Genomic DNA, 24,485 nt, shown 5'->3' with positions numbered 1-24,485 from the left:
TACAGAAACATCAATTAAAATAACTATCCACAAATGAAAATACCTTCACAAGAGCCAAAAAACTAAAACACAAAACAAATATGCAGGAGATTATAGCAGTACCTGGGTGTAGCACAGAAATAAGGTGCATTCAAGAAGGTAGGAAAGAAAGTTTTACACTATCAGCATCAGCCTTCTACCAACCCCAGCATACAGTGGAAACAGATACCCTCTGTGTGAGAGAAGGAGAGGGAAGTGATGAGCACTGAACTTTGATTCCAACTCCAAAACTGGACCCACCCCAGTACTATCCAGTGCTAGGAAGACCCCCACAGCCCTAGACTCCAGGACAGTACCAGTGGACTCAGCCTCCAGGCCTGCTCCAGTGCCAAGCTGAATCATTCAACCCCAAGCTCCAGGACTGCACAGTGGACTTGGTCTCCAGGTTACCCCAACATCAGGCCAAACTTAGCAGCACCGTGCCCTCGACCATCTCCAGCATTGGACTAGCTCCCAAGGCTCCTGGCTTCAGGCCAGGGCCAGCCCCAGCACCTGGCCAACTCCCACAGCCCTAGTCATAAGGCTGGCACCTGCAGACTCAGCCTCCAGGCCAGCCCCTCGAGGGAACTAATATAGGCCCCAACAGGCTGGTACCCACAGACTGAGCCTCCAGGCCTACCCCAGAACCAGGCAGGATCCCACAGTCCAACCCTCCAGGCTGGCTCCTGTAGCCCTTGCTGGAGCTCTTGCATCTCAGTGTTCCAGCAGACCCAGAGCCCAGGTCAGTTCCAGTAGACCACAGTGCTGGACTTGCCCCCATGAACACAGGTGCCAGGACCATCCCCGTGTGCCCAGGTCCCAGGCTGGTCTGGTGGCTCCAAGATCCACATTAGCCCCCAGAGACCTAGCCTCTAAGCTAGCCCTTGCACATGCAGCCTCCAGGCTTGCTTCTGCAGACTCAGGCTCCAGGCCAGCCACTGGAGCTGAGTCTGCTTCAGGTTCCACACTGGTCCCAGCACCAGGGCCCAGGCTCCAGAGGACCCAGGCTCCAGGCTTATTCTAGAAGACCCAGGGTCCATGCCCACTCCTGTAGACCCCAGTACCAGGCAGGACCCCTTGGACTGAGGCTCCAAGACCACCCCTGCAGACTCAGGCTCCAGGTCTATCTCAGTGATCCCAGGAACCAGGCACCTCAGTGATCATTTCAATAATCCAAGATACCCCAGTACTAGACTAGCCTCCATGGACTCAGGCTCCAGGCCCATGCTAGTGGACCTAGGTGTCAGGCCCATCCAGTGTTCAGCCAACCCCTATAGACTCAGGTTCAAGGCTTACCCCAGCACCAGGTGAGCCCCTGTGGACCAGGCTTCAGGCTGGCTCCTGTGGATACAGGCTCCAGGCCTGCCCTTGTGGACATAGGCTCCAGGCCCATTCCTCAAGACCCAATCATCAGATCCACCCCAGTGGATTCAGGCTTCAGGGCCAACCCTGAAGACCCAGATACCAGGCCCACTCATCTGCTGACCCAGTTAGCAGGCCAGGCTGCCCAAGGACTTCAGCAACAAGTGCATCAGGGATCATACCAGATGGCCTGCCTGGGAATCTCTGCATGGGCTAACTGGCAAAGGGCTTTCCCAGAAAAATTAAGTCTGCAAAAATTGGAATAAGTCCTTACATTTCTTTAAATGTGCAGACATTAATGTAAGACAATGAGAAACATGAAAAACCAAGAGACAAAACACTACCACAAGAACACTATTTCTTAGTAGCTGACCTCTATACAAACTGACAAAGATTCAAAATAACTGTTTTCAGGAATCTCAAGAAACATCAAAAAAAAAAAATAGAGAAACAATTTAATGAAATCAAGAAAACAATAAATGACCAAAATTAGACATTTAACAGAGGGACTGAAATTATATTTTAAAATTATCAAATAAATTCTGGAGCTTAAAAATGCAATGAATGAAATGAAAAATGTAATAGCCTCAACCTCAGAATTGACCAGGCAAAAGAAATAATCTATGAACTCAAAGATAAGCTATTTGAAAATATACAGTAAGAGGAGAAAAAAAGAAAAGAATGAAAAGGAAAAACTAAACTAGAGCAGGAGTATCTATACTTATATTAAATAGAAACCATTGAAGATACTTATTTTTAAAGTTATGTTAGATATCTTCACCAAAGCTTAATTTTCAATACCATTACTTGGACTAAAAAGGCTTACTTTTAGAAGTGCATACTCAAGATAAGAATAAATGTAATTAGAAACATGTAAAACATAACATAATGAATAGTTATAAATTTATCTCTATTACATATAGTATCACCTCTGAATTATTTTGAGATTGTTTTAGAATATAGGATTTATCTAACTCCGACTCTAACATCAGCACTGTAAAGAAGTTAATTAAAATGCATTTCAGGACTTCCTTTTTCAGGATTAACTACTATGTGCAAATTGAGCTTAGTGGTATAATCTTGAACTTTCCATCCATTAAAACCTTTAATAAGAATAAGTAAATATAGGAGGCAGAGCAAGATGGCAGAACAGAAAGCTCTACCGATTGTCCCCCCACCCCACAAGGACACCAAGTTAACAACTATCTACACAGAAAAAAACACCTTTACAAGAACCAAAAATCAGGTGAAAGCTCAAAGTACCCAATTTTAACTTCAGATCACTGATAGATGCACGTAAGAGATAGAAAAAAAAAAAAAAGGTCCTGAATAGCTGATGCTACCCCTCCGCCATCCTGCAGCTGCAGCCTGGTGCAGAGAGCATTTCTGGATGCTGGAAGGGAGAACACAGCAATTGTTAGGCAGTGAACTTGGTGCTGTCCTGTTAGAGCAGAAAGGAAAACTAGACCAAACTCAGCTGGTACCCAACCAGGGAAGGAGCACTTAAACCAGCCCTAGCCAGAGAGAAGTTGCTGATTCCAGTGGTTCAAAGTTGAGTGCCCGCAAACCTTACCTCTGAGGGCCAAAGTCCTCTCAGTCTCTAAGTAAACTTGAAAGGCAGTCTAGGCTGTAAGTACTGCAACTCATAGGCGAGTCCTAGGACTGAACTAGGCCCAGAGACAGTGGACTGGGGTGAGTGGGGGGCACATGACATATTGAGACACCAGCTGGGGCAGCCAAGGAAGGACTGAAATCACCCCTCCCTTAATCCCAGGCTGCATGGTTTGAGGCTCCAAAAGAGACCTCTTCCTTCTGCTTGAGGAGAGGAGAGGGAAGAGAAGAGAGGACTTTGCCTTGCATCTTGGTTACCAGCTCAGCCACACAAGGATAGGGCACCAGTCAGAGCTGTGAGGACCCTGTTCCAGGCCATATCTCCCAGATGACATTTCAAGACACACCCTGAGCCAGAAGGGTATTCCCTGACTTGAAGGAAAGGACTCAATCCTTACAGCGTTCATCATCTGCTAACTGAAGAGCCCTTGGGACCTGAATAAACCAGCAGTGATACCCAGGACTACCTTGATGGTCTTGTTGAGCCTCTGAGGCTTGTTGGCTTCAGGTGAGGCTCAGGAAATTACCAGCTGTGGTGCTATGAGGCAAACTCCTTCTGCTTTAGAAAAGCAGAGGGAAAAGTAGAGGACTTTGTCTTGCCCCTTAGGTACCAATACCACCACAGTGGGGTAGAGCATCAAGCAGGCTCCTGGGGTCCCTGATTCTAGAGTTGACTGTTGCACAGCATTTCTGGGACTGCCCTGGGCCACAGGGGAGCTCACAGAGCTGAAACGTGAGTCCCAAGCCAGGCAGAATTCACCCCAAGTGCACTTAAGAGCCCCTGTGCCTTAACGGAACACCAGTGGTAATCTGGCAGTACACCTTGCCTTGTGGCCAGGGGTGGCTGTGGCTATGGGGTGAGGCTACTCTGCCTTTGGAAAGTGAAGTAAGGATAAGAAAGACGGAGTGTGGTGGTTTGAGTACCAGCTCAGCTGCAATACAATAGAATACCAGGTAGACTTCTAAGGTTTTTAACTCTAGTCTCTGACTCCCAGACAACACTTCTAGACTCACCCACAGATTAGGGGACCTCACTGCCCTGAAAGGAAGGACACAGGCCTGGCTGGCTTTGCTACCTGTGGATTGTAGAGCCCCAGGGCCTTGAGAAAACGTAGGCATTAGTGAGGGAGTGGTTACAATGGGCCTTAGGCAAGACCCAGCTCTGTGTTTCAGGTGTGACCCAGCACAGTCACAGTGGTGGTGGCCACAAGGATGCCTGTGTCAATCCATCCCAATTTAAGTGGCTCAGAACAGACAGAGACTCTGTAAGTTTGGGAGAAAGTAAAGGAAGAGAAAAAGAGTCTCTGCCTGGTCATATAGAGAATTCTCCCAGATCAGGTTCAAGACCATCAGGGCAGCACTTCTACAAGTCTGCGAAACCCCACAGTGTTACAGGGTCTGGGGTGCCCCAGAAAGAAGACACAGCTTAGATCACAACACCCACATCCTTTCAAATATCTGGTAAGTCTTTCCAAGAAGGACAGCTACAAATAAGCCCAGACAGTGAAGACTACATTAAATGCCTAACTCTTTGATGCCCAGACACCACAGAACATCTACTAGCATCAACACCATTCTGAAAAACATGACGTCACCAAATACACTTAAAAAGGCACCAGGGACCAATCCTGGAGAAAAAGAGACATGTGGACTTTCATAGAGAGATTCAAAGTAGCTGTGTTGAGGAAACTCAAAGAAATTCAAGATAACAGAGAGAAGGAATTCAGAATTGTATCAGATAAATTTAACAAAGAGATTGAAATAATTGAAAAGAATCAGGCAGAAATACTGGAGCTGAAAAATGTAACTGGCATACTGAAGAATGAATTAGAGTCCTTTAACAGCAGAATGGATAAAGCAGAAGAAAGAATTAGTGAGCTTGAAGATAGGCTACTTGAAAATACACAGAGGAGACAAAAGAAAAAAGAATAAAATACCATGACACACACCTACAAGATCTAGAAAATATATTGAAAAAGGCAAATCTATGAGTTGTTGGCCTGAAAGAGGAGGTAGAGAAAGAAATAAGGTAGAAAGTTTATTCAAAAGGATAATAATGAGAACTTCTGAAACCTAGATAAAGATATCAATATCTAAGTACAAGAACATTATAGAACACCAAGCAGATTTAATTCAAAGAAGACTACCCCAAGGCATTTAATAATCAAGTACCCAAAGGTCAAGAATAAAGAAAGGATCCTAAAACCAGCAAGAGAAAAGAAACAAATAACATACAATGGAGCTCCAATATGTCAGGCAGCAGACTTTTCAATGGAAACCTTACAGGATAGAAGAGAGTGGCATCATATATTTAAATGCTAAAGAAAAAAGAAACCCCTTTTACCTAGAATAGTATATTCAGTGAAAATATCCCTTAAACATGAAGGAGAAGTACTTTCCAAGACAAACAAAAGCTGAGGGATTTCATCAATACTAGACCTGTGCTAAAAGAAATGCTAAAGGGAGTACTTCAACCAGAAAGAAAGGGACATTAATGAGCAACAAATAATCACCTGAAGGTACAAAACTCACTAGTAAGTACACAGAAAACCACAGAATATTATAACACTGTAACAGAGGTGTATAAACTACTCTTACCATAAGTAGAAAGACTGAAAAATGAACCAATCAAAAAGAATAACTACAACTTTTCAAGACACAGTACAGTAAGATGTAAGTAAAAACAACAAAAAGTTAAAAAGTGGAGGAATGAAGTTAGGGCGAGTTTGTATTAGTTTTCTTTTTGCTTGTTTGTTTATGTAAATAGTGTGTTAAGTTGTTATCAGGTTAAAATAATGGGTTATAAGTTACAAGAAGGGATCTGCAAGCCTCATGGGAACCTCAAACCAAAAAACATACAATAGATATACTAAAAATAAAAAGCAAGAAATTAAATCATATTATCAGAGAAAATCATCTTCACTAGGTTAAGACAGCAATGAAAGAAAGAAGGAAGAGAAGACCACAACCAACCAGGAAACAAAAATCAAAAGGGAAGAACTAAGTCCTTACTTATCAATAATAATACTGAAGGTAAATGGACTAAACTTCCCAATCAAAAGACACTAACTAACTGAATGGATGAAAAAACAAGACCCACCGATCTGTTGCCTAGAGGAAACATACTTCATCTATACAGACACACAGACTGAAAATGAAAGGATAGAAATAGACATTCCATGCCAATGAAACTAAAACAGAACAGGAGTCACTATAGTTAGATCAGACAAAATAGATTTCAAGACCAAAACTGTAAGAAGAGACGAAGAAGGACACTATATGATAACAAAGGGGTCAGTTCAGCCAGAGGGAGGACATAACGATTTTAAATAGATATGCACCCAACACTGCAGCACCCAGATATATAAAGGAAATATTACTCAAGTGAAAGAGAGAGATAGGCCCCAATGCAATGACAGCTGGAGATTTCAACACTCCACTTTCAGCATTAGAAAGATCTTCCAGACAGAAAGTCAACAAAGAAAGAGCAGATGGAATCTGCACCACAGATGAATGGATCTAACAGATATTTACAGAACATGTCATGCAACAACTGCAGAATACACACTCTTTTCCTCAGGACATAGGTATTTCTCAAGAATAGACCATATGTTAGGTCACAAAACAACTCTTAAAACATTCAAAAAAACTGAAATAATATCAAGCATCTTCTTGAACCACAATGGAATAAAACTAGAAATCAATAATAATAGGAATTTGAAAACTATGCAAATACATGGAAATTAAATAATATGCTCCTGAATAACCAGTGGTTCAATGAAGAAATTAAGAAGGATATTGAAAAATTTCTTGAAACAAGTAACAATAGAAACATAACATGCCAAAACCTATGGAATACAGCAAAAGCAGTACTCAGAGGGAAGTTTATAGCTGTAAGTCTCTACATTAAAAGAGAGTTTAGAAAAACTTCAAATAATCAAACGATGCATCTTAAAGAACTAGAGAAATAACAGCAAACCAAACCCCAAATTAGTAGAACAAAAGACATAATAAATATCAAGCAGAAATAAATGAAATTGAAATAAAAGTACAATACGAAAGATCAATGAAACAAAAAGTTTTTTTGAAAAGTTAAACAAAATGGACAAACCATTAGCCAGACTACTAAGAAAAAAAGCAAGAAGATCCAAATATATCAAATCAGAAATGAAAAAGGAGACATTACAACCAATACTGCAGAAATTCAAAGGATCATTAGTGGCTACTATGAGCAACTATATGCCAGTAATTTGGAAAATCTAGAAGAAATTGATCAAATTCCTAGTTAGATACAGTTTACTGACATTGAACCAGGAAGAAATCCAAAACCGTTTAGGCCAATAACAAGTAATGAGATAGAAGCCGTAATAATAATAATAATAATAAATCTCAGTAAAGAAAAGCCTGGGACCTAATTGCTGAATTCCAGCAAACATTTAAAGAACTAGGACCAATCCTACTAAAACTATTCTGAAAAATACAGGAGGAAGCAATACTTCCAAACTCATTCTATGATGCCAGTATTACCCTGATATGAAAACCAGACAAAGACACATCCAAAAAAGAAAACTACAGGCCAAGATCTCTGATGAATATTGATGCAAAAGTCCTCAACAAAATACTAGCAAACAGAATTTAACACTATATTAGAACGATCATTCATCATGACCTAGTAGGATGTTTTTCCTGGGATGCAAGGATGGTTCAACATATACAAAGCAATCAATGAGATATTAATAGATCATAATAATAGAATAAAGGATTAAAAACCATATGATCATTTCAATTGATGCTGACAAAGCATTGATATAATTCAACATTCTTTCGTGATAAAAACCCTCACAAAACTGGGGAATAGAAGGAACATACTTCAACATAATAAAAGCCATATACAACAGACCCACAGTTAGTATTACAATGAATGGGGAAAAACTGAAAGCTTTTCCTCTAGATCTGGAACTTGACAAGGATGCCCAGTGTCAAAACTGTTATTCAACATAATACTAGAAGTCCTAGCTAGAGCAATCAGACAAAAAAATATATATAAAGGGCATCCAAATGGGAAAGGAAGAAGTCAAATTATCCTTGTTTGCCAATGATGATATAATCTTATATTTGGGAAAACCTATAGACTCCACAAGAAAACTATTAGAACTGATTAACAAAATCAGTAAAGTTTCAGGAAACAAAATCAACACACAAAAAGAACTAGCATTTCTATATGCCAACAGTGAACAATCCGAAAAAGAAATTAAAAAATAATTCAAATGCTTGCTTTGGCAGCACATATACTAAACCTGGAATGATACAGAGAAGATTAGCATGGCCCCTGCACACGGATGACATGCAAATTCATGAAGCATTCCATAGTTTTCATCTCATGCCAGTCATAATGGTGATTATTAAAAAGTCAAGAAACAATAGATGGTGGCGAGACTGTGGAGAAATAGGAACACTATTAAATTGTTGGTGGGAATGCAAGTTATTTCAACCATTGTGGAAGACAGTGTAGTGATTCCTCAAGGATCTAGAATGAGAAATACCATTTGACCCAGAAATCCCATTACTGGGTATATACCCAAAGGATTATAAATCATTCTGCTATAAAGACACAGGCACATGAATGTTTATCACAGTACTATTTACAATATCAAAGACATGGAACCAACCCAAATGCCCATCAATGATAGACTGGATAAAGAAAATGTGGTACATATACACCATGGAATACTATGCAGCCATAAAAAGGAATGAGATCATGTTCTTTGCAGGGACATGAATGAAGCTGGAAGCCATCATCCTCAGCAAACTAACACATGAACAGAAAACCAAACACTGCATGTTCTCACTCATAAGTGGGAGTTGAATAATGAGAACACATGGACATAGGGAGGGGAAAAGCACACACCGGGACCAGTTGGAGGGTGGGGGCAAAAGGAGGGAGAGCATTAGGGCAAATAGCTAATACATGCAGGGCTTAAAACTTAGATGATGGTTTGATAGGTCCAGCAAACCATGGCACATATATACCTATGTAACAAACCAACATGTTCTGCACTTATATTCTGGAATTTAAAGTAAAATTTAAAAAATTTAAAAAAGTAATCCAATTTACAATAGTCACACATAAAATTGAATACCTAGGCATTAACTTAAGCAAAGAAATGCAAGATCTCTAAAATGAAAACAGTAAAACACTGGTGAACGATATTGAAGAGGACACCAAAAAATAGAAAAATATTCCATGTTCATGGATTGGAAGAATCAATATTGTTAAAATCTCCATAGGACCCAAAGCAATCTACAGATTCAAAGCAATCCCTATCAAAACACCAATGACATTCTTCACAGAAATAGAAAAAAATCTCAAAATTTATATGGAACCACAAAAGACCCAGAATAGCCAAAGTTACCCTAAGTAAAAAGAACAGAACTGGAGGCATTGTTCTTCTGTTACCTGACTTCAAATTATACTATAGAGCTAAAGTAACCAAAACAGCACGGTACTGACATAAAAGTAGACACATAGACCAATGGAACAGAATAGAGAATCCAGAAACAAATCCACACACCTACAGTGACCTCATTTTTGAGAAAGGTGCCAAGAACATAATCTGGGGAAAAGACAGTTTCATCAATAAATGGTGCTGGGAAAACTGGATATCCATATGCAGAAAAATGCAGCTAGACCCCTATCTCCTCTATAGACAAAATTCAAATCAAAATGCATTAAAGACTTAAATGTAAGACCTCAAACCATAAAATTACTGCAAGAAAACATTGAGGAAAATCTCCAGGACGCTGGTCTTGGCAAAAATTTCTTGAGCAATACCCCACAAGCACAGGCAACAAGATAAAAACGGACAAATGGGATCATATCAAGTTAAAAAGTTTCTGCACAGCAAAGGATATAATCAACAAAGTGAAGAGACAATTCACAGAATTGGAGAAAATATTTTCAAACCACCCATCTGACAAAGGTTAATAGCCAGAATATATAAGGAACTCAAAGAACTCCAATGGAAAAAGTATCTAATAATCCAATCAAAACATAGGCAATGATGTGCATGGACAGTACTCAAAACAAGACATACAAATGGCAAACATGCATATGAAAAGGTGTTCAACATAACTGATCATCAGCAAAATGTAAATCAAAGCTACAATGAAATAACATCTCACCCCTGTTAAAATGGCTTACATCTAAGACAGGCAATAGCAAATGCTGGCGAGGATGTGGAGAAAAGGGAATCCTCATACACTGTTGGTGGGAATGTAAATTAGTACAACCACTAAGGAGACCAGTTTGGAGGTTCCTCAAAAAACTAAAAATTGAGCTACTATATGATTCAGCAATCCCACCGCTGGATATTTACCCCAAAGAAAGGATATCAGTATATCAAAGAGATATCTGCACTGCTATATTTGTTGCAACACTGTTTACAATAACAAAGATGTGCAAGCAACCAAAGTGTCCACCAACAGATGAATGGATAAAGAAAATGTGGTACATATACACAGTGGAATACTATTCAGCCATAAAATAATGAGATTCAGTCATTTGCAACATCATGAATGGAACTGGAGATTATGTTAAGTGAAATAAACCAGGCACATAAAGACAAACATTGCATATTCTCACTTATTTGTGGGATCTAAAAATCAAAACAACTGAATTCATGGACATAGGGATTAGAAGGATGGTTACCAGAGGCTGGGAAGGGTAGTGGGGGGTTGACAGCGGGGAGGTAGAGATGGTTAATGGGCACAAAATAAACAGAATGAATAAGCCTAGTATTTGATAGCACAACAAGGTGTCTATCGTCAGTAATAACCATATATTTTTAAACAATGTAAACAGTAATTGGGTTGTTTGAAACTCAATGGATAAATGAGGGGATGGATACCCCATTCTTCATGTGCTTATTTCACACTGCATGCCTTTATCAAAACATCTCATGTATTCTACAAACATATACACCTATATGTATCCATGAAAAGTAAAGGCTGGGCGTGGTGGCTCATGCCTGTAATCCCAGCACTTTGGGAAGCCAAGGTGGGTGGATCACAAGGTCAAGAGATCGAGGCCATCTTGGCCAACATGGTGAAACCCCATCTCTACTAAAATACAAAAATAAATAAATAAATAAATAAATTAGCTGGGCGTGGTGGCATACGCCTGTAGTCCCAGCTATTTGGGAGGCTGAGGCAGGAATCGCTTGAACCCAGGAGGTGGAGGCTGCAGTGAGCCGAGATTGCGCCATAGCACTCCAGCCTGGTGACAGAGCAAGACTCCATCTCAAAAAAAAAAAAAAAAAAAGAAAAGAAAAGTAAAAATTAAAAAGAGAGTAAGTAAATATTATTCTTTGATTACAATATAACTTATTACAGAAGAACCATTTCTTTTGAGGAAACAAAAGGAAACTATTAAAGGTTCAAGAATTCCTAAAATTTAACACTTATCTCCTAGATCAACCCTTAATTCCAGACTTCTCCACTATTAACAGTCAAAGTTTGAAACTGACATTCAAGTTCATAAATATCAATGCATTTTGTTTAAACACACCCTTTCATGACTGGCCCTCCAGATCATTTCCATGAAGCCTATGAAAATACTAGTGCTCCTACAACTTTTCCTTTAGAATGGCATTGCCTACACTTACTTCCTTTGACTCATTTCCTCAAAAAAGTTCTTGGTCTCTCTCTCTCTCTTTTTTTTTTTTTGAAACAGAGTCTCGCTCTGTCGCCCAGGTTGGAGTGCAGTGGCGCGATCTTGGCTCACTGCAAGCTCCACCTCCTGGGTTCACGCCATTCTCCTGCCTCAGCCTCCCAAGTAGCTGGGACTACAGGCGCCCACCACCACGCCCGGCTAATTTTTTGTATTTTTAGTAGAGACGGGGTTTCACCGTGTTAGCCAGGATGGTCTCAATCTCCTGACCTCCTGATCCACCCTCCTCGGCCTCCCAAAGTGCTGGGATTACAGGTGTGAGCCACAACGCCCGCCCCTCTTTTTTTAATCAAATGGCATAATATTCCCAGGATTAAAATCTCAGTCATTTTTCTCCCCAGAAAATTACTGACTCATATCAATTCTAGCTTATAACATTTTTCAACATCTACCTTTTCCTTTTAATTCATAACACTACCTAGTTCAGGCCCTCAGTGTCTTAGATATCCTATAGCTTTATTGTTATGTATTGAGCTTAGTTTCAAAGTATTATGGTAGATATTTTTGAGAGATAAGAAAGAACAAATATTTAATGAGAGCCTCTGTATGTCAAAAATGATAGATTATCCCTTTAGACCTTAAGACAAATATGCAAGGTAAGTGGCACATTTGCCTGAATGTTCAAGAATTTTGAAGAATAGAAAATTAGGATTCAGTGAAATCAAAATAACCTATCACATGTCATTTGGTTTAGCTGGAACTTAACTTTGCATTATCTTGACTCTTTTCATTATGCATACATAACTGTTCCACATGTTGGAAATGACAAACTACATGATGCAATTCCTAATTTCACGAAATTGACAATTTAGTAAGGAAGATGAGATGTGAATTGAAAGAACTATGATCCCAAGACCAACATGGTCGAAGTGTTATAAGACACAAGAAGGTTGAGTGTGCTACTGCTGAGGAATTTGGGGGGGGAGGTTTCTGGAGTGGAACAGATTTTGAGCTAAACTTTAAAAGATGTGTAAAATTCAAATAAAAAGAGTGGAATAAAAGTTATTTCAAGGGAGGCAAGGATATGAAGGACAATAATGGAAAGCTTAGAATAAAACCAAGTCATGATGGGCATCACAAGGGCATATGGACTTAATTCTGCATTCAACAGGAGCAAAGGAGTGACTTAAAATGGGTATATCAGGGGTCAGTTTCAGGCTTCAGGCTTGAACCAGAAGAAGGGCAGTGGGCACAGAATGGAAGGAAAAAATAGAAGAGGTATATCAAAACTAGAGAGTATTGAAGTTTGAGTTTAGAACTTGCTATGAATACAATAATCCTTTAGACCTATTACTTTTTTTTTTTTTTTTTTGAGACAAGGTCTTACTCTTTACTTGGGCTGGAGTGTAGTGGCGCAATCATGGCTCACTGCAGCCTCCACCTCCTGGGTTAAGCGTTTCTCCCACCTCAGCCTCCCAAGTAGCTGGACTACAGGCACACACCACCATGCTCAGCTAATTTTTGTCTTTTTTGTAGAGATCGGGTTTCACTATGTTGCCTAGGCTGGTCTCAAACTCCTGGGCTGAAGTGATCTGCTTGCCTCTGCCTCTGCCTCCCAATGTACTGCGACTACAGGTGTGAGCCCCTGTGCCCGGCCTAGATCTATTACATTTAAGCTTAGTAATGTTGTTCCTGATCCAATAAATTCATCCACAATTGTCAGTAACAAATTCTCTTTGTGGGTGTAATAAAATGTGTTGATGCTCTGATTTCAGTAATTGGAAATTAAAATACATGAAAATATGAAATTATAAAAGATATTGGAGTGATGATTCGCATTTACAATGTACTTAAAATTAAAAGGTAGACTGTGAATTCCGCAAGGAGAAAATAAAGGAAAAAAAAAGAAAAATTAAAATGTACTTAAAAGGATTTATCCAATTTTTTTCTAAGTCGCACGCTTTCCTCATTCAGTCAAACAGTTTATATCTACTTAAATATTCAGGAACAAATCCTAATGTAAAAATAATTATTAATCAGGGTTTTCTATCACATCCACACACATAGCTTTTCAAAATCATACATACTGAATTAAAATCAAAGTATCTGTGGGTGGTTCAATTCATCCATAAGTGATTCTTATGATCAGTTAGGATGGGAATCGTTGCCCTACAGGACATGCTTAGAATCTTACACATAATAGCTGTTCAATATCTATTGGTGACTAAGTTGATTGATATAAAAGTCTTGTCATCTAGAATGGTACTTATCAAGCTAAATTACGCTTTAGTCTAACTTGAAGAGATTTTTGGGAAAAAAAGGTATATAAATGTACATCTTTTTTGCACTACTTCAAATCTACTTAATTCTCCGAAGTTGAGGCTAAATAATCTCTGCTTTTAGCCTATATTCGGATGTAATCTCTTAGCCAAACTAGTCATTTTGTTCAACCTTCTACCATGGTTGTTTTCAAGCCTAGCTGCATACTAGAACCACCAATTAAAACATACCAGAGCCCAGGATCCACTCCAGACTAATTAATCAGAATCTCTGAGAGTGGTTCCCAGTCATATTTTACTATTGTTTTGTTTCTTAAAGCTTCCCAGGTGATACAACAAGGGTAAGTGTAAACCTTCTTCTAAAATGACAATCCTTCAATATTTTAAGACACCTTTATTTATTTAGGACATATTTATTCTTCCTTCTTGCTCCACCCTATTTTTGAATTAATCCTCGTATGTCATAATTTCTAATCCTTTTATTAGTTTGCTTAAATCCCTGCCACTCACAAGGTGTAACCTAAACACAATCACTTTAATACTGTAATAACAACAAATAAGTAAAATGGGACCACCTTTTTCACCCTGCTGTTAACTAGCTGTGTGACTTAAGAACATATCACAGCCTTTCAGATTTGTGTTTCTACCTGACTTTATATGGGTTGATAGCAATCAATGACAAAATATATTTTAGATGGGAATACATACGGAAGCAAAATTTTGGTGGGGCACTTATTTTTTTAAATTGTGGTAAAATCCATGTAAAATTTACTATCTCAACCATTTTAAGTGTAGAGTTCAGTAGTATTAAGTATATTTAACTCCTTATTTTGAATATTTATTTTCTATTAATGTAGTCTACAATAGCGTCATCATTTTTGGTGGTCATATCATACTGCTGACTCACGCTCAGCTAACTTTAAATACATGGTTCTTTTTGATCTGGAACTGGTTAAACTATGTCCCTCTAGGACATAGTTATATAGATAGAAATTTTTCTGGCTCCCAAAACAGATCCAATATATACTTATATTTTTGAATTTAAGTTTTACCTTGTTAGAGTCAACCAATCATTTCCAGCCTTTCAAGATATTTTTGGATCTTCTAGAATCTGACACCAGGAGGCTCATGGAAGGGGGGTTTCCACTGAGAACAAATTTATAAAATGGGTGTTCTTTACCAGAGGCTACTGTATACTGCCAAATTCTCCTCAGGTTGCATTTCCCCTAAATTTGACATGAACTTGATGATGTCTACTTTCTGAAAGTCATGCCTAAGGCTTGGACAGGTTAAGCAGTTTGCCCAAAGTCACACAGTTGATAAGTGTCAAAGCCAGGATTCAAATCTAAGTCTGCTCAAGATTTCCCTGAGAACTCGCTCTTAAAAAGGCTAGTCTCTGTTGTCCAGGCTGGAGTGCAGTGATGTGGTCTTGGCTCACTGCAACCTCTGCCTCCCAGGTTCAAGTGATTCTTCTGCCTCAGCCTCCCGAGTAGCTGGGACTACAGGCATGCACCACCATGCCCGACTAATTTTTGTATTTTTAGTAGAGACAGGGTTTCATTATGTTGGCCAGGCTGGTCTTAAACTCCTGACCTCGGGTGATCCGCTTGCCTTGGCCTCCCGACGTGCTGGGATTACAGGCAAGGCTAATCTTTTTTTTTTTTTTTTTTTTTTTGAGACGGAGTCTCGCTCTGTCACCCAGGCTGGAGTGCAGTGGCCGGATCTCAGCTCACTGCAAGCTCCGCCTCCCGGGTTTACGCCATTCTCCTGCCTCAGCCTCCCGAGTAGCTGGGACTACAGGCGCCTGCCACCACGCCCGGCTAGTTTTTTGTATTTTTTAGTAGAGACGGGGTTTCACTGTGTTAGCCAGGATGGTCTCGATCTCCTGACCTCGTGATCCGCCCATCTCGGCCTCCCAAAGTGCTGGGATTACAGGCTTGAGCCACCGCGCCCGGCCAAGGCTAATCTTAAAAAGAGACTTCATCTCCAGGCTTGACATATGTAAGAAACTTATGTCTGATTCACAAGAGATGCTAAATATTTCTTTTGATCGACCCGACCCCCAACCCCCACTATTTGAGACATGATTGTTGGACTCCCAGAAAAAAAATGACCAATAGCCAATTCTGGAAGTCGAGAGGAAACAGGTGACAATACAGATGTTTTTCAGCCTGTTTCAGGGTGACAGCTTAGAGGAAAGGTCAGCCTCAGGGAACAGACGTTAAATTAGAGGATAGGTGAGCAGATAATGTTGACTGTGAGGAAGATGACTGGGACAGGAACTAATGTTTACTGAGAACTCACTACCTGTCAGGAATAAAGGTGTTCTGGCAAAGAATTGGGACTTAGGAACTGATTCTAGTAGAAATGGGAACCAAGGGATAGCTGAAAAAACTTGGGGGCATCTACCTCTCTTTTTGTTTCTTCTTTATACTCTCACCATGTCTTTTCTTTTCCTTAACTGATTAGAATATGAAATAAATCTATTTTTATTGGTTGGTTGTTAAGTGTGGGTTTATACTGATTCTTAATTCCAAAAGTAGTAAGAGTTGTAAAAAGCAGTAGGATGAGAGAGACTGCATTAGTTTTCACCCTGCTATTAACTAGCTGTGTGACTAAGAACGTATCACGGCCTTTCAGATTTCTGTTTCTACCTGCCTTTATATGGGTTAATGGTGATCAATGAAAAAATGTATTTTAGATAGGAATATATACAGAAGGAAAATTTTGGTGGGGTACTTACAGAGGACCCAAATACCTTAGTTGCTTCCAAATACGAAGCACAGAAGATGATTTAAAGTTTTAAGCAGGTATACAGTTAATACAAACCTTTAAGGGCCTAAAAAATCAAAGGGTCCCAATATTTCTTCTCCTACTCCTCCATTATTTTTATTTTCTTGTCTATGTCCTAACCCTAAAGCTGGTTCTCTCAAAAATATCTCTTTGTAAAAATCCATGAGGCATTTCTACTACCAAGTGTAATATTTTAATAACTGCAACTAGAGTTAAAAAGAAATTTTTTTGCAAAATTAATATTTTGGTTATGATTTAGGTACAATAGTGAGTTTTCCCCAATTATAAATGTAAAAAATTCATGGCAGATGATCTTTTATCTTTCAATCTAATTAAGTAAGAAATTAGGAGAGCTAGGGTTAAAAATATAAACAGATTACACATTAGAATATCAAATGACAATATACTGAATGTTGTGAAGTATGATTTAAAGTCACATCTGGAAAAAATACACTTCTTTGAACATGGTACAGTAAATACTTCCTGGTTAATTTTAGGCGTATTTTTTCAATATTTCTAGCCTAGAAGTTTTCAACTGTTCTTCATTTCCTGGTACATTTGAATTTTTTTATGCTACTATAAACTTGGAAAAGAGATATGGATAGAGAAGCAAGTTTTTTTTGTTTGTGTTTTGAGACAAAGTCTCACTCTGCCACCTAGGCTGGAGTGCAGTGGTGCAATCTTGGCTCACTGCAACCTCTGCCTCCTGAGTTCAAGTGATTCTCCTGCCTCAGCCTCCCGAGTAGCTGGGATCAAGGCATGCGCCACTGTGCCTGGCTAATTTTTGTAATCTTAGTAGAGATGGGGTTTCACCATGTTGGCCACGCTGGTCTCAAACTCCTGACCTCAGGTGATCCGCTCACCTCGACCTCCCAAAGTGCTGGGATTACAGGCGTGAGCCACCGTGCCCAGCCGAGGAGCAAGATTTTATAATCAGAATCAAAGCCTACTTATTGAAACTTGGTATTGAGATCTTAATGACACAAAGGCATGCTCTCAAATATGGACTGGAATATACCGTCTTTAAAATATACAAGAATTTCTGATGCTGATATCATTTATTTCTATTTTAACATGAAACAAAAGCAATGGGGAATAAGGAAGTACTATCAAAAACTAGGTTCAAAATGGGAAGATAACCTATATCTGATAATGAAATAAGGGTTTAAAAATAATAGGATGTGGAAAAGATAAGATAAAACCAATGTTTACTAGATGGTCCCATTTATACTCAGGGTATAAGAGGGTAAAATTGCTTTGCAATGCTGTGCTTTGTGGTAATAAGAAACTATTCAAGTTGCCAACTGTTAACAAATTAAGCATAACTTTTAAATAGATATTACTTTCCAGAAACTAAATACATCAGAAAGTTCTTCAGAGTGGAGAAATATGGTCATATAACAAAACTATGACCTATATGTACAGAGTTTCAATTTGGGATGATGAAAAAGTTCTGGAGATGGACAGTGGTGAAGCTTGTTTGACAATGTAAATGTACTTAATGCCTCTGAATTTCACACTTAAAATGGCAAAGTTTATGGTGTGCATATTTTACCACAATGAAACATAAAATAAAATATTGAAAAAAATAAAAGATAAAAGCATCTGAATCGCTGCATGAAGGATAGCTGCCCTGTAGAGTCAACCTGCTGCTCAAAGGAAACTGCATGAGCAAGTGATGGTTGTTTTGCAACCATGACATAAGCAATCCACTTCTGAATAACATTTATGATGGTTATTGAAATGAAATGGTAGTTTTGTGACAAATTATAAATGGGATCTGATCAGAGAGCTCATATATTCCATGTAATGTATTTGATTACATTTAAGTGTGCCTTCAGCAATTGGTGGGAGAATGAGTAAACTCCAATTTTCTATAAACAAGAGTGTTTTTCTTCTTCATTTCTCTCTTACAAGAAATGTTTTCATTACCTAAGAAAATAAATATTTCATAATAATTTGTAATGGGGAGAAAAACTATGACCTACAGCACTGGGATGTAGGAAAAAATAAGATTCTGAGTGGTCAAACAGATTCAAATCCTATCTTTACCCACAACTATACAGCCTTGAGCAAATTATGTAACCACTATGGACCGTTTTTTATTTCACCCAAAAAGTACAGAAATACAATGTGTAATTTTTAATTCTAGGATTTGGTGAATGTTAAATGAAATAATTTTTAAAATGTTCAACACATGTAGGCACTTGATAAAGTATGCTTGTTCACTAACCCAGAAGCTTTGAACTTTTTACTTAATATTATACATAATCATTTTATTTAGACCCGAGTTATTTTAGAGGTCATCCAGTTCATGGTTTCTCAAACTCGGCACTATTGTCACTTTGGGCCGGATAATTCTTTGTTGTGAGGAGCCTGTCCTATACATTGTAGGATATTTGGCAGCATCTTTGGCCTCTGCCAATCAGATGCCAGTTGCATTCCATAGTTGTGACAACCAAAATATCTCCAGACAATGTCAAATATCCCCTGTAAGGCAAAACTGCCTCCAGTTTAGAACCAATCTAGTCTAATGTCCTCATTTCATAATAAGGAAGCTAAGGCCCAGAGAGGTAATAGGAATTAAAGAACTGAGGGAGGTAAAATGTAAAATATATGATTTGAGACTCAGGTGGATTTGGTCTATTAAAAAATTCTAGTAGTCTGGGAAGAGACAATAGTAACAGCAGAGGGATATTCTTAAGTCAATAAAATGCAATTAGGAGTACTAACAGCTCACGTTCTACAGACTTGGGCATTACTAAAATCCCTTATGTTGATATAAAATACTCAATTCACTTTGTACCAGACTATCTGCCTTCAACGATATAAAAAGCAAAGAAGTTGACTTGACAAAAACTTAGTTTTTGGCTACTTTTGTTGGACTGGGCCTACTCCACACAGCAGCACTATTATGTGAAAGTAAAGTAACATTAACTTCTGCATTCAAAAGTGCAGCTGAGTGTGAAATCCAAATGATCGTATTTGAAACTTTCTCCTAATTAATGCTACTACATAAAAACAGGCAATTTAAGATGAAATGCATTTTTATGACAAAAATAAAACATTATGGCTTGAGTAAAAATAATGAATTTGGTCCACCCGTGCTTATGGAATTATAAACCATGTAGAATCTCTGAGGAAAGGAACCAGAAAATTACCATATTTCTTCAGTTCCGGGCAAGAGAACTCTCTGTTCATTCCAATTAAATGTTCTTTGTTAATCCCCAAGTTTAAGCTATTCAAATTAGATGACTCTATTTTAGATATAACTGGCTATATTTAATAAAATGAATCTCACTTGCATTTGTTAAATGACAATTAGGTTGAGTTGCACAAAACCCCAAATTTCCTCTTCAGGATAACCTGTCAGATGTTTATGGGAAAAACTTGCTATTAGATGTTTTAATGCTTTGCTGAAGTGCGAAGTTCACAGGCCAACTGATCTTGATGCAAAAACATCTAGCATTGTAAAGGATTCGTTGTATATCCTATTTTAATAAAGTAACAAAAATGGAGCAAACTTCTGGACTGACTGCAATATCATAAACATAAATCTCATTCTCAAACACAGATTTAAAGTCAGGCATTAAAAAATCTGAGAAATAATCATTTTAATTGTGCAAAGAGCACATGTGCGATATTCTCCATGATTACACTTTTAGAGATAAACTCCCTCAAGCATTCTTGATTAAATATAATTTTTTAAAAAAACTGACTTGCCCTTTGCAATCTTTTAATACCATCAGAATCTTAGAAAAGAATGAGCAGAGCACAGCACTAAGTTATAGGAGACTGGGGGAACTGAGTTAACTTACACAAAATGTTTTAACTCTTTTACCCCTAAAGGTCATACTCTGTTTAAGGAGTTTTCATGAATAATAGCTGTGGCAGAAATGCAGATCTGTACCTATCAGCATGATGACCACTCACAGCTATAATGCTATCTAGTGTCCTTAGTTTTTCAGTTTATAAGATTAACACCTGACTTATGAGTTTGCCAAGTTTTAGCTACCTTACACAGTTATCACAATCAAATAATGAAGGGTTTCCCATGGCATGTTAACAATTACAAATTACAACAGAATTAACAAAATAATTGGGAGTACTAGTTATATGTTTAACATTTACATTGTCTTTATTTAAACCAAGTCCTCTACCTTCATAATCATAAGCACTTTGTGGCTAGCCAGCTCAGGGTTCATGCTTGTGAAGTCAGAAACTGAATTAAGGTACTGTGTAAATCCATTAATACACTCGATCACGTGACAGCTATTTTGCATCAGAAAGCCACCAAATACATGGCATTCATTCCAACAGGTTAGTAAATGTGAATGAATCTGCAAGGCTGGTTTCAGATGGGAAAGAATCAAAGTTTTTATCCTAACCGATATGTAATAAATACAGTAGGGGGTATGCTTAAGTTAGTCTTTAAAACAAGCTTAGTTAGTATTTTCACACACTGAAATCTAACAGAGGGTCAGAAACAAACAAATAATAATTACCTCTCTCCAGACATCTCAACCTGCCAAATGCAGAGAATTAAAAACTAATTCTGTAACAGTTTACTATTCTTCCCTCACATCAACATTAGATTTACAGTATAATTTGCTTTACTGTGCCTGTAGTATATATTATGAGCTACAGAGTACAGATTTATAATAAACAATGGAATGGTCCTGTGGCTCAGGATTCTGACTAGTAACATTTAAAACTGCATTCCTTCCCTTATTTAAGTATTTTATAATTTTACTATCAAGCACTATTACTGAGTTGTTTAGTATAGCTGTGTTTGTCCGTATAATCTTAACACTAAGTATAGTGCCTGGCACACACATTCAATAAATAATTCCTGAATACATGAAAGGTAACCCACTAGATTTTCTTTTCCTTTCTTTCTTTCATTTTTTTTTTTTTTTTTTTTTTTTGAGATGGAGCCTCGCTCTGTTGCCCAGGCTGGAGTTCAGCGGCGCGATCTCGGCTCACTGCAACCTCCGCCTCCCGGCTTCAAGTGATTCTTCTGCCTCAGTCTCCCGAGTAGCTGTGACTCTACGCGTGTGCCACCATGCCCGGCTAATTTTTTGTATTTTTGTAGAGACGGGGTTTCACCATGTTAGCCAGGATGGCCTCCATCTCCTGATCTCGTGATCTGCCCGCCTCGGCCTCCCAAAGTGCTGGGATTACAGGTGTGAGCCTCCGCGCCCAGCCTACTCACTAGATTTTCTTATGGTGGACTTACTATCATTTGACTTGAAACTTTACTGAATAATATGGAGACAAATGATAGTCTTGTTAGGTAATTGCTACACAAACGGATTAATAGCTAAATAAAAAGCCAGAAGGTCTTCCAATCTAAAACAGGATGCATTTGATATATTTTTTCTTAAAAGGAAGAGGTAAATAAGCAAGAATTTTTTTTTTACTATGAATATACCAGAATGTTATTGTTGTTTGAAATTCATTTTTGAGCCATTAAACATTTTTGAAAAATGAAAGATGAAGTGTCCCACAAAATCTCATAATTCCCTTTACTGTGAATTCTGAGTGTATATGTGTCTTTTCACATGGCATTTCTTTTCTTTCTTTGTTCTATTTCTAGGTTTACTGCTCAATGTCCCATTTGTAATCTTTGAAAGCTTCTAATATTCCCTGTTTGCTAGTTTCTAATGTCCACTGACATTTGTTCATTATTCACCCCAAGACAGATGAAATACTCAAGAATAACAGCTACAGTTCAAAATGGATCAGCAAATGCTTTTCCAAACCACTTTTAATCATCTATAACGAGTGGACTTGCAATAATTGAATCTTGACAATTCTTTGACATCTTTTAGAGCAATCTCTTAACTAGGATTTAAGCAAAAGATACTGGTACACCACCAAGTAACATTTTCCTTTCTTCTCCTTTATCCACCATCATAATTGACAACCATTTATGGCCTTTATATACATATAAACAAAAATATTTTGAGGCCTAATAGTGTTTGGAACAGTGCAATATATGAAATGTTTGCCATTTGTTAAGTGAAAAGGTGAGAGAATTGTAGTTTGGACTGAATAGTGAATGAAGGACATTTAGCTAAAATGAAATGGTAAGAGATAATTTTTAGGTTAACAATTATGTTTGGTTTTTCATATGCCAGTAAATTTTCTCAACACTAACTCAACATAGATCTCATTATTCACTGAATGTCAGATGGTAACTATCAGAACAGGTTTCTTACGATTTATGAGTTATTGTTCTAGTGCACAGCCATGGAAATGTCATTGAAAGAATATCAATTCAGAAATGCAAAATCATGGTTGATATTTTCAGATCTGAAACCAACCCTCGGAGTGTGGGTAGTTTTATTCCCTTACTTGAAAAATGTCAAAACCCAAATCGAGGGGGCATGGGGCCTATTCAGGGTCACAAAGTCCAGTGAATTAATTAGCAACTGAACCTACGTTAATTGCATCACACTCCTATGCCAGGATGCTCCTCATTTTACTGCCTCGCAATAATATAGGTAAGGTATTGCTCCTACTTTATGAAATTAGCTCTCTGAAAGCCTTTACTATTTGCATATATTCAAAGATACTGCAAACAAACCACTTACACCACCAGGCAAAAAGCCATTTTTTTTTTTTCATGAGATACTGGTCTTAAACCTTACTGTGAGCAGACGATGAGAGCCAAATTGAATTGTGATCTTGATGCCTATAAAACTGCTCTTGCCTACTAGGTGGTTATGGACATAAAGGTTGATATAAAAATTTAAAAACCAGATTTCATGTTTCCATCCACTGAGGCTGAATGAAGACACTAAATGGAGTCTTTCAAAGGTTGACTTTAGTAAGAGAGTTGATAAATAAAACATTACAGTGTACTTCTAACTTCCATATTTAATAAGTGGCATTTATGTAATGTGCCTATACAAATATTGTAAGGGATTTTTTTTTCTACTTTGCCATTCCTCCAAAGTGAAAGGTGTGAAAGGTTATGGAATAGCACATAGGGATATATCATTGAAGAATGTGAAGAAGAGATTTTTATGGGATAATTTTAATGGGATATCTTCCTAAGAAAAAGGAATTTATTTTCCTCTATTTTGGTGTCCACAATCTTTCACTTTGGAGGCAAGTTAGCAACATAAGGTAACACAGCAAATTCTGGAAATTACGAAATTTACGATGGCAAAATGCTTTACTGGGGTGCTCTGCAGTGGAATGGTCTCCATCAGCTAAGAACATTTCCCAAACTGCTTTAAAACACATTTCAATGGCAAATTTTACAGTTTGCTATTAGTAGGCTGTTTACAAGTATACAGAATTTTGTGTGAATACCGCTTATATTGATACAGTCAAGAAATATCTTTTTATGTTAGGAGTATTATGTGTTGGAAGGTACAACAGAACTTATTAAAAGCCAAACCACCTTAAAGATGGACCTGTAAACCTTGCTTTACCAGGTCACATTCTCAAATAGCCAAAGAAAACTCTCCAAAGTGATTTCTGAAATCTGTACTTCTGTCACACTCTCTTCCTCTTTCCCTAGTAGAGTGCCCTCCACCAGACCTTACCTTCCTAAAATCCGACAGATCTTTTAAACCTATACACTTCTAACCTGCCCAAATTTCTAACGCCATCTCTCTGTATTCTGCCTCAAGTTTCTACACTGCAGGACGTTGAACACCAAAAGGGGGTTTACTCCCCCTTATTTCTTTGGTATTTCCTCTTTTATCTCCGCCCGTTTCTCCATCGGTCCCCCTTCC

At 38.2% G+C, this 24,485-nt stretch overlaps 1 non-coding gene across 1 annotated transcript; it reads left to right on the top strand.

The window, feature by feature from the left end:
- The first annotated feature begins 8,262 nt into the window (after window positions 1–8,262).
- Window positions 8,263–8,365, top strand: LOC117075740. The gene has a single exon (XR_004434101.1). It is a non-coding gene; the product is annotated as a U6 spliceosomal RNA (small nuclear RNA).
- The last annotated feature ends 16,120 nt before the right edge of the window (window positions 8,366–24,485 follow it).

The sequence above is a fragment of the Trachypithecus francoisi genome, unplaced genomic scaffold (genome assembly GCF_009764315.1).
Source record: "Trachypithecus francoisi isolate TF-2019V2 unplaced genomic scaffold, Tfra_2.0 Contig00181, whole genome shotgun sequence".
Taxonomy (NCBI): Eukaryota; Metazoa; Chordata; class Mammalia; order Primates; family Cercopithecidae; genus Trachypithecus; species Trachypithecus francoisi.
The sequence above is the reverse complement of the archived record's forward strand: the minus strand, read 5'-3'. Positions and strand labels throughout refer to the sequence as shown.